We start from the raw sequence: 9,401 nt of genomic DNA, 5'->3' as shown, positions 1-9,401 counted from the left end.
AGTCCTGGTCTTTGTCTTGTACTTAAATCACCCTACAGGTTATTATGAGTTACATGAGCAGGACTGTGAGTTATAAGGAGGCTACACAGAAGTGTAGGGATGTATCATTGGCATCGGACATTGCACATGGACATGGACATTTTTCTAGACTCTAACCTAGGGTACCTGAAAAAAACCCTACACCTATGATAGAAGGTGGGATATCAGCCCACAGGCGATGATTATTCTACTGATGGAGAATTCAGAAAGCCAGAGAAGAATCATTCAGGAGATATTGCATGCCTGTAGATGTGAGAGAAGCCAGATGTTGGGAGATTTTTAGCACAGACACACGTGCATCCAATGCATGCGTCTGTGAGCCATGGTAGTGACAGCACCTGCCATTAAGCACGACTCCATGATATCATGAGAAATGACACCTTCAAATTAGCTCTGACTCAATTTTCATTTCCCGGCAAACCTTTGCAACCCTGTAATATCTGCCTCTGTTCTCACTCTTCTCTACTTTATAAAAAATACTCATTGGAACCCATTTACAATGATAGATCCGTGGTGCATCATGTCACCCATGACAAGGTAACACCGAAGTCTAAGAAGATCTCAGAATCAACACAATGCATCTTAATGACACACATTTGCAAACACATCAGATCGGGGCTTAATTCCATTTATCCAACTTCTGACACATCAAAGTGCAGACAAGCTGTAATTAGAAGGCCTGAAAGATATATCTCTGCTCTACTTCTGTCCATTTGAGGGAAACTGAAGGCTACAGAATGTAACCTACACAGATCGACCTGCACAATGATACTGGGGGGGGGGGACTGGTTGTTAGACAATAGCTTATGAGCTCCGGCTTTGATGGACAGCCTAAGCAAACAATACAAGGGTGGCAGAGCAGCTATAACAGGCAAGATGGCTCATTAGAGATTAAGGAGATTGTTATTATGTATATTACACAGAATGTACCATGCATTTCTATATAGACACACTGGATAATGATCTTGGTGAAGTCTGTCATTGTGAATTGCCATTTTATATGGCAAGCTTTAAGAGAACAACTAGGTTCAGTCACACAGACGAGGAGGGCCACTCACCCAAGCCCTTAGTGACTCTCCGGTGAATTTCGTATTCACAATCTGGTCGATTTCAGGCAAACAGACTCTATCTATGAGGCAGAGGAGCCATGCCGTCCCCCCTGACCTGGAATCAGGGCCGCCTGTCCACCCATCCCAGGCTGACAGCTGATTTCGCGACATTCGTAGGATCAGTATTGATTATACATGGGACAAGTGTGACAGGCGTCACCGTGCACCGCCCTGCAGGATGGCACGTCAGAGACCGTGCTCATAGGGGGGGCAGCAATTCACTGCACGTTATGCCAAAAATCCAGCTGTTTATTACAGTCTAGCACAGCACAAACCCACTCAGAGCTTTGCCTACAGATGAGGAAGAGCAACTGAAATGTGACCCCTTTTCATCAAAGAGGATCCCCGAAAGATGCCGGAGAGTTTCAGAGGGTGGCATAGGCGTGAGCGTGTCTCTTTAAGGTTATTCACCATCGCACCCTCTAAGGGGGGTGCTACTTCACGCGAAAGTGTTTTTCCGTACTGAAGGAGATGAGGGGAAACACATAAATTAACAGCATAATTTATAAAAAGCTTGCAAAAGCCGTTATTTTAAGGCTTGTTTTTTTCTTGAATATCATTTCCCAAACAAGTAATATTTCTGAAAATTCACTTTGATGCATTTGGGTACAAACTATGGCCCCAGCATCAACCTGCTAAGGCAGACGTGCACCTGCTTTGATAGCTATGACACCTCAGCGACAGCTCCGGCATGCGGTGACATCACACACAATAGGAGTCAACGGACATTGGGGATGTCAATCTCAAAAAGCAGCACTGATTCGGAACTTTGTGTGCTTGTCTCCATGCATCAGGTTGCCATTCATCGGTACCGCGGTGGGAGGGAGTGTTTGTAGAATGAGACGACGGGGGCTGCAAATGGCAGCTACAGCTCTGTGACAGAGAGAGAGAGAGAGAGCGAGGGAGGGAGGGAGAGAGAGCAACAGTAAGAGAGACGAGGAGAGAGAGAAAGAGAGACACCAAACTGCAGAACTGGATCAGAAAGCGAAGCCTGAATGAGAGCGCGTATGTGAGAAAGAGGGAAACAAGTGGAGGAAAGAGTTTCAGAAATACTAACATTTTGTCTTGGGAAGGAAAATTATAGGCTGCTGTAGGAACTAGTCCGGTGGATGAAGATACCATGTGGTTTTTATGTTGGGAAATTGTTATTTAGCTCCGTTTTTCTCAACCAAAGAATCTAATTGCTTTTGGAGGGTGATATTTTCTTTTTAATTAAGGAGAAAAAAAAAAGAAACAGAGAAAGAATAAGGCATTGGGGTTTCACGTTGTGACTAAAGATCTGTGGGAGGTCAAATCAAACAGGCAAAGAATTGGGACCGACAGAGATGAAGAAGTTCAAAGGATTTTTGTGCCTCTGGCTCAAACGGTTGGAATGGTTTTACCCGTAGGTTTGTGAAAAGAGGCGCCGGTGACACGCTGGGGAAATGCTGCAGTTTGGCTAGCAGGGGCGAGCGGAGCGGACAGTGACACCAGGAGAGACTCGGGAGGTAAGCACTGCTTATAAACTTTGAATGCACTTCATAATTGCTATTAATAACTTTGTTCCTTAGCAAATTGTGCCGCAAGCTCCCAGCGCGGTTAGCTGTCGAAGTTAAAGTAGCCTGTTAGCAGCAATGATGTAATGTAGCCTACCATGGACTTGGCATCGTTAAGAGTCTGCGATGATAGCTGCAGCGAAGAGTCTGAAACGTAACTGGTAGGCATGTGGTGCTGAGAATGGGAACCTAGCAACTAGTGCAGAAGGCGATGAGGAGTCTCGCCCTTAGCTCACCTGCCTGTGAATCGCCGTGCGACAAAAAAAATGCAACAGCTACATCCCCCTAGTCACTCAGGACCGAATGGACAAGTCACTGCATAACCCTACCTCACTGTAAGCAGTAAAGGCAAAATGTAGCAACAGCCCTTTATTCTGCCCCGTTAAGGCCTGAACTTGACAGGCGGTTCGGCACATATTTGTTGTTGTAGATTTTTGTTATAGGTGTTATCAGCAAACACTAACCAAACAGAAAATATTGCTTTGTTTTCTGATAAATGCTGTCAGCCCAAAGACTTCTGTGCTTTAAGATGAAAATTAATCTACAATGACTAAAAAAAACTTCTAGAACACTTCTGAATTGTAGTTGCAGAAGAAAAACATCATTTTTGTAATAAACAGTAGATTCCGGCGTAAAGCATATCAAAATCGTTACAGATTTTACAATCATTGCAATAATTTTTAAAGAAGGTGTATATAAAGGGCTATATTAGCATTTTGAATGAAACAGTTAACATCTAACACTCATTCAAACAGGTTGGACCTTTATTGTCATCAGAGATGTCTGTGCAATAATATCAATTATTTTATTGTCTTCAAACTATCAATAGTTAAACGCATTTCTGTAAGTCACATTGTTGTATAAGAAGATATTATCCAGTAAGACTATTTCAAAATATACCTAATTACTTAATGGTCACATGTAGAAATAATTGAAAAACAATTAAAAATGTCAACATATATTTTAATAGTTATTTTTGCCTATAATATATAATAATGCTGCTTTATTTCTTTAAAACTATTCATCAAGGGGACACCTGTTGTCCATATTTGAATAGAAACAGCAGTACAAAAAATGTAACATTGTTATACGTTTGTATTTGAAGTATTAATTTGAAGGATTATTTAAATGAGTGTACAGCCCTTATTTCAATGCAATATTAAGTGCAAATTTCAGGCAATAGTTGTTGTATTTTCACAAATATGACTTAACATCTGTTTCTCGTGACATAAAAGCAGCATAAAGTTATATGATGGAGAGTGAAGACGATCCTTTTGTTCAAGGGCCGAAATCGAGTCAGATTGAATGCTACCTGCAGACTGAGCTGTGGACAAAGTTGTAGAAAGTTTTCTTGCGGCTCCACACTAAAAAAGGGGATGCTAAATATGGGATATTATACATGCGACTTGGAGCTCGCCACCACAGAGATGCCCCCTAGTGGAGAAGGAGCTTACAGCGTTAAAACAGCGACCGTTCTGTAAAATGTGACTTAGGCATTAAACATTCACAGCAAATCGGGGAGCAGGTTTTAGCACATTAATCATCTACGTTCTGAGCAGTTAGGTGAGATTTCATCGCCTGGTTGCTGTTTTAGTTCACGGATGTATTGCTGAGGTGAACGATTCCCTTTTATCGGAGTTGTGTCTGTCGCAGGAATGTCAGTACGCATGTGCATCCCCAACTGGGGTGTTGCTGCCGCCATAACCCAGCTTGTTGAGTGGTAGGAGAGCCCTGGGCGCAGGCAGAGTGGAAGGGGAGACTGCGACCGGAGCCCAGGAGGGCTAACTCTTCACACAGACTTTCCCTGTGCTCACTCGTCATGTGGGATATGTCTATTTATAGCTCAGTGAATTTCAGTACAAATTCAGCAGGTTTAACCTCGGCCTTTTAGTGCAGCTGAGCTGGCAAACCAACATGTGACAGGAAAGGTGCACAAGATGCTAATGCTAACGTGACTAGCATTACAGTGTGAAGATCCACCGGGCTGAAGCGGCCACACGCAAAGCTACATTCCAGCATCCGACATCTACCTGTCACATTTATGTGCTTTGGGGTCTTGATAGATGCAGGAATGGTGTTTGAACAGCGGCTTATGAGTTTTCGGGTTTAAATGCGGGGATAACCTTCAGGCGTCTCAAAGTTACGTAAGCTAAGGCCTACCCCTGGGACTCGTAGACTGTGAGTGTGAGATGGAAACTGTAAATGGTGCCTTTGACTTTGTTCAGTCGATAGCCTGTTTTCCTTGAGGAGCTGCAGGAGTGTATATAGTTCTGCTTTGGGAATTTTTAGCTCGCGCCAAAGCCGCTGACCGATTTCCCAGAGTTTAACACGAAAAAGCTTTGGCACGCCTCTGCTGCCCGCGTGACTGTTTGTTCTGCCCAGCCACTTCCCACGGGATGCACAGAGTTGGGATGCCCACATGAACCGGAGCTTTCCGTCTGCCAGGAGCTGGGTGCCCCCGGCAGGCCCTGTGGTATCCACCCCCCTGCGAGACGCCACACGTTAGGCACGCACCCACCTCTTGCCTCCCGTGTCTGTCCTACAACACCTCGCTCACACTCCCCTTCTGCCTGTCGCTCTTCGTCAGCCGTCTTTTTTTCAATCGATATATTTGTCCAAGGCATTGTTGGCACACTAAAGTTCACAGTTTCTTCAAAAAATCCAGGTGAGCAGGCCGAATGATAGATAGGAAGTACAAAAAAGAACGAGAACAACAGATAACATAATGATGCAAACAAACGATAAACAGCACCTGCGAAGTTAGAGAAATTCACGTGTAATCAGTGGTGCGCCCACACACAAAAAGCACCAAGGCTACTAGGATTGTTTTTTAGAAGAAAACTTGCCAAGATGCAATCCCCCACCTTAGACAATCGGGATAATCCTTTCGCTTTGTTCTGATGAGCGTTTGACGTTCATTACCATTCAGCAGGATGATATCAACACGCATTTCGTAATATTTAACACTCCTAGACCAGAGGAATACTCGATCTGAATTCTGTACGGAAATGGTAATATGCCGCAAGTTTGCTAACATATGAGATAACACATATATGAGTAGGAAAAACACCTGCTTTGTGTGACTTTCCAAAAATTACTGTTATGCATCTTCGTACTAAGCGCCCCCCAGCCTTGTTTACGAATGAGCGGCGCCTGCAGACCCTATGCTATTCTAAGGCTCCCGTGCTCTGGTAACCTTTTCGGCCTGGGGGCTAACTTACTGATGGAAGACCTCAACGGCATCCACTCACCCTGGCATGGCAGAAGCATGGCTGCCCTGAACCTTGACAATTCCGGTTGGCCGTACTGCGATTTGGAAACTGCCGTTTGATTTTGTGGGGCACTGTGCCCAAGTATGCACAGTAATCGGACGCCAGCCGCAGGCACATTCGAGGAGTCAGCCCCAAAGTGTACACATATTATCTGACTACGGGTCCTGGCTAAACACAACCTCCTCGCCACGCGTCGGAACCCTGCCTTGCATGCACACGTGTGGACCCGAGTAACTCATCCCCCTTCGAGACTGGAGTCGAGGATTGGTGATGTGCCCGGGAAGCAGGTTAAGGAAGCATTTGATGGTCTTGCACGTCCGGCCAGGGCTCGAGTTCCGCTGCAATTTGAGATAGGCCATAGTGTCGCGTCAGCGGACATCTTAAGCTAATATCTCACCCCAACAGGTGCAGGATGTCTGGTGGGGGTGCTATGAATGTGACTTCATATACTGTCACATAGAGGTGAATCGAAAGCTTATGATTATGGCAGTTTTATTACTAATTTGGATTGATAATGACCTTGTTGAGTGGAATTTTATAAGTGTTCTTTAATTAATATGGAGTCAAAGTCTGTCTCTATTGGCTCTGAATTGTTTTGAAATTCATTAACCCTGTTCAACACTCTTTGTGTTCTGTTTGTGGATTGCTTCATTAGGTTAAGACGTTTAGCAGGCTCCAAATGCTGTCTAGTCAAAATCTACATTTATAACGCTTTTAAAATGTGTTTTTCGGTGTTTGGGTCAAGTGTGGCTTTTATGAGACTAATATTAACAGTGAGTTTAGATACATTCAAAGAAAAAATTTTGCCATGCTTCAGAGAAATTGGGGAGATGGAGATGTGAGGGGTGGGCAGCAACCAGTTGGCAGGGCCCCGGTGTGGTGGGGGGAGCGGGTTCCCCTGTCCAGGTATGAGCACCGTGACCTCACTACAGCGGTCTGATGAAGGCTTTGCGCAGCAAAGGGGCCAGACTGCGCCTGCAGTCATGCAATGAGATGCCAAATGCAAACGCAATTAAAAAGGTAATAAAAAATCCTCTGTGAGATTTGATCCTTTGATTGGCGGCAGGATTCACATAAGAGAGAGCGTGTTAAATAAGCAAACTTCCATGTCGTGAGCAGGAACACTTTACTAAGGGAATATTCTAGAAAAAAACATCTTGCATCTCATTTATCTTGCATTTAAGGCTACGAAGCAAATATGGTCAGAGAATGAGTTCAAGAGATCAGAATTCTGACAAACAAAATGACTGACAAAAGTCATATCTGCCACTGCACTTGACTATTAAAGGTAAAGATGGCAGCAAGTATATATCCACGAGGAAGGAGGGTGATATTTGTTTTTTTTTTAGAGAAACAATATCATTGTGCCTGGAAGTATATTATAAACGATAGATGAATATCAGTGACCACAAGAAATCACGCCGATAATAGTGTGAATATTCATATGACTGCCATTATCCTTGAATTAAATCACAGGATTATCTTTCATCCCCTTCCAGCATTTCATACCTGGATGGTAAAAGACACCAAACGACACGAATGTTTTAACACCATAATCCCATTGGGATACTAAAAAAACAGCTCTATTTCAAAACCAAACGCTTTATTTAATTCATCAAGTCTGTGGTTCGTCATGATATATTTCAGCAAAACACAAATTCGACAGCCTCCAATGTCATATTTGTTATCAGTGGTGGTGCGGAGCCCCTATCGAGTAGGAAATATTGATACTAACTGCACTTCCAGGCAGCGGGAAAGACAAATGAAGAAACGTTAAATATATTTTTGTTAGTAATGCTTAACAGCAGAGACGGTTTATAATAACTTTGTACAGGGATAGAACTTGTATCTAATTTATCTTGATGGAATAAAAACTGTAGTTATGTAAAGTCTTCAATTACAGTGTGCCTATTCATCCACCTACTGACCATTCCTCTTGGTCAGGGCTGGGGGGATTGGATGAGTGTCATCCCAAGAAGTGGAGGGCTCACGGCAAACGGGGGGGGGGGGGGGGGGGGGGGAGGGTGTACCAATTAGCCTAACTGGATGTAGTGGGAGGAAACAGGCAATCTGCACAACACAAGGAAAGCGTGAAATTCCACATGCCAACCGAGAGACAAGATTCCAACCCCCAGCAGTGGAGCTGTGAGGTCCAGTGCTACCCATTGAGCCACAATGCATATATTACACTATATATAGTGGCTGTGTGCCTTATTAATATACAAAGGCTTTGCTGCCAAGCCAGAAGAGTAGAGGGGCTGTGTAGAGAGAGGGAGTTGGGTCACAGAGTCTACAGTGTAGTGACCCAAGCTGACTCACGTTAATGACCTCATTAATGGGCTTAGTCACAGATAAACTGTTCTGTGCCACAAACAAGAGATCGAAACCAATGTCCCAATTTTTCTTTCATGGTGCATAATTGTTTGTCAACATAATTGAGCGACAATCCAATTTATTCCGGTATTTCTGTCTCATTTTCATTTAGTAGGGGCAAGCATCGTTGTCGCTGCTCTTGAGGAATGATCTATCGGCAGCATGTTGCATGGGGGGGGGGGCGGCATGAGAGAGTGCCTTGGGTGGGGGGTGCCATGGCTGATAGGCGTCCGTAATTGGAGCACAGTAACCGAGGTGCCTGACAACAACATGGATGCCCATAGAGGGGTCCGATCGCCTTTCAGGAAGCATGCTGAGGTACAGTGGCAGGCAGATTGCATTACTAACCTGACACCGGCTGCCAGCAGCACCACACTGCAGATACGTACGTCTCTCAACACTGACTCTTGTTATGAGGCTGGCATAGCAAAGTGGTTCTATTTACATGTCATTCTCATTTATGAACTGAATCACAGAGCGTGATTCTTGACGAATTTGCCGGAGATGTTACTAATTAAGCAGCAATGATGTTTTATGATAGAATTTTCAAATACAGAGAGTGTTACACAGCTGTCTTAACACATTGTTGCTTAAAGTAGCATTAAAGCAATTTTTAATTTCAGCCATTTCAGTACAATTTAAATGAAGACAATGTAAGTATCGTTATGAAATCCTTTTCAACAAAAATATATAAAACATAAAACTTGTATACATTTCTTAACGTACTTTTGTAGGAGGTCAGGGTTTAAGCATAAGTACACAGGAAAACGCGCAAAATTAATTAAAACAGTTTTGATTGATTGAAAAGGCTTTCAATCCTGGCAAAGAGCAGGGAATCACATGTTATGTGTATAAATTATCTGCTTACACAGAATGACAACAGTTTTATTTAAAATTTAACATCAGAACATACATATATACTGTTTAAATGATGATTTACAGAAAAAAAAGAAAACAGGCAAATTAAACTGGACAACTTAAAGTTGTGATTTTAAACATTAAACATTTAAAATGCTCCCTTTTATAATATAATACCCAAACTTCTAGGGATATAAAATAAAATTAAATTAACT

The 9,401-nt window shown here is 43.2% G+C and overlaps 1 protein-coding gene across 2 annotated transcripts in view; it reads left to right on the top strand.

Annotated features, from left to right (window-relative positions):
* The first annotated feature begins 517 nt into the window (after positions 1-517).
* The window catches only part of kcnj12a (potassium inwardly rectifying channel subfamily J member 12a), a 30,369-nt gene continuing 21,485 nt past the window's right edge, over positions 518-9,401 (top strand). Inside the window, exons 1-2 of one of the 2 annotated variants that reach the window (XM_049015680.1) lie at positions 518-576; positions 2,537-2,635. The gene's annotated coding sequence lies outside the window, so the exon portion shown is untranslated. Of the gene's footprint in view, positions 577-2,090; positions 2,154-2,536; positions 2,636-9,401 lie in introns of those variants that run through there. The other variant, XM_049015679.1, reaches the window with a different exon arrangement.

This window comes from Brienomyrus brachyistius, chromosome 5, assembly GCF_023856365.1.
Source record: "Brienomyrus brachyistius isolate T26 chromosome 5, BBRACH_0.4, whole genome shotgun sequence".
Classification (NCBI taxonomy): Eukaryota; Metazoa; Chordata; class Actinopteri; order Osteoglossiformes; family Mormyridae; genus Brienomyrus; species Brienomyrus brachyistius.
The sequence above is the reverse complement of the archived record's forward strand: the minus strand, read 5'-3'. Positions and strand labels throughout refer to the sequence as shown.